General features: G+C 31.5%; 1 non-coding gene across 1 annotated transcript; it reads left to right on the plus strand.

The window, feature by feature from the left end:
• The first annotated feature begins 1,780 nt into the window (after positions 1–1,780).
• On the plus strand, positions 1,781–1,853 carry TRNAV-CAC (transfer RNA valine (anticodon CAC)). The gene has a single exon. It is a non-coding gene; the product is annotated as a tRNA-Val (tRNA).
• Positions 1,854–2,500: the final 647 nt, after the last annotated feature.

Below are 2,500 nucleotides of genomic sequence, written 5' to 3' on the forward strand. Positions count from 1 at the left end.
CTCAAAGTATAGGTTAGTTTGTTAACTTGTATTCATATCTTATTTTATTATAAATAGAATTCACTAGCCGTGCAGGTAATTATCTTTGTATTCCAGAAAAGTCTGACTGTCTGGGCCATATTATAGGATTATCATGCTTGATTACTGCCAACAATTTATTAATGAATCCTATTACACATTACATATCACTCGTGCCACAACAAAACTGGCGGCTGTCCTTTCGTGCGTGTCCCAACACCGCAACACACGGAGAAAAAATACTTGCGATTACCTTTACGAATTCCAGGGGTGGGGGGGTCAACGGGGCGTATGTCCAGCCAGTCGTGGGCGCGGGCGTGACCTCTCGCGCCCTTGAAATCACTCCTTGGGCACGACCTAGCATGGCTCTGATTAGCTGGAGCGACAAATGTGGCAATGCTATTTCTTTTCTCGTCAACACAATTAGTGCATTTCCCGCGTGAATTTAACCTCGCCTTGTTCCCGCGATTCACACGTGCTTTCCCCCGAATCCGTTGGACGAATTTAGATTATGAATTTAGATTTTTAATTCAGATTATAGATTTAGATTATAAATTTAGATTATAAATTTAGATTACAGATTTAGATTTTAAATTCCTTGACCCTCAGGCGCTGGTAAACAATTTGCAAATCGTCGGCGACCGTTACTCCTCGGACCCTGATTCCACTGATCGTTTTCATTTCATCCTTTTATTCCTTTTTGGAATTTGCGTTATTTATCGGAGCCTTGTCTATATGTGAGGTAAAGCAGCACTAGAAGAAAAAATCTTGAAAATGGTCTCCGCCGGGAATCGAACCCGAGTCTACGAAATCAGAGTCCATCGCGCTAACCATTGCACCACAGAGGCTTTGTAAATTACTTGCATACATGAGCCATCTTATTGACATGCACTGATGGACGGACACGTTAAAGATGCTCCTCTTCATGTTTCAAATGCTGTATTTTTTTATGTTCTGTGGATTAGAGTAACATGAAAGATATTTCTTTTCTCATTTTTTCACTATAATTATTACCATTATCATCATTGGTATTTTCATGATTGTCATTACTTAAACTGTTATTATATTCCTATTACTATTGTACTTGTTTTAATGCTATTATCCTTATGATTATAATCACCATCTTTGTTATTTTTATCATCATCATCATCAAAGTTATTATTATTATCATCATTATTATTATTATAATCATCATTATTTCTTGTTATTACCATTATTAATTTCATTATAATTATAAATACTATCATTATTATCTTTTTATTATCATTATCATTATCATTATCATCACTAATGTAGATGTTATTATCATTGTCATCGATAGTTTCATAATGATTGTTATTGTTATCACTATTGTAGGCATTATTATTATTATGACTATTGCAGTTATTATGATTACCATTATTACTGTTATCATTACTAATTTAAATAACAATGTAATAATCATTATTACCATTATATATATATATATATATATATATATATATATATATATGGATATATATATACATATATATTTACATATATACATATAACACAGACGTATTACAAGGAGTCATGTTCGGTTCGATCTCGAGTGAAAACGCCTGGCGGTTATAATCTCTTTTCTTGCTACCCATCCGCCCTTCTCTCCTACTCTTTCGCTCTTTCTCTCTGTAATCTTCATCTATCTTTCTCTCTCTATCCTTTTTCTTTTTTGCTTCTATCTTGTATAAACCGCTATTTATAACACGATATTAAACAAAGATTCTCATCAAGTGTTATCGTCTCCGTGGTGTAGTGGTCATCGCGTGCGCTTCACACGCGCAAGGTCCTCGGTTCGAACCCGAGCGGAAACATCCTCTAGCTTTTTCAAGGATATTCCTTAAATATTGCAGAGATCCTCTTTTGCCTCATACCCTCCTCTTTCTCTCTGCTGTCATCATCAGCCTAATTGGTGTTGGCATAAAATTGCCTTCATGAGTATTAGTATCATTGTCATTATCGCTAGCGAATTGTTTTGATCATTATTGTTATTGTTAAATGTTGCAGAGACTCTTTCCACCTCACCCCGATATTGCCATTATCGATATTATTATTATCATTATAATGATAATGATGATGATAATAATAATAATAATAATAATAATAACAATAATAATAATAATAACTATTATCATTAATCATCATTATCATTATCATTATCATTATCATTATCATTATCATTATCATTATCATTATCATTATCATTATCATTATCATTATCATTATCATTATCATTATCATTATCATTATCATTATCATTATCATTATCATTATCATTATCATTATCATTATCATTATCATTATCATTATCATTATCATTATCATTATCATTATCATTATCATTATCATTATCATTATCATTATCATTATCATTATCATTATTATTATTATTATTATTATTATTATTATTATTATTATTATTATCATTAGAATTTTTATTATTATTGTTATTATCATTGTT

This window comes from Penaeus vannamei, chromosome 20 (genome assembly GCF_042767895.1).
Source record: "Penaeus vannamei isolate JL-2024 chromosome 20, ASM4276789v1, whole genome shotgun sequence".
NCBI classification, from domain to species: domain Eukaryota; kingdom Metazoa; phylum Arthropoda; class Malacostraca; order Decapoda; family Penaeidae; genus Penaeus; species Penaeus vannamei.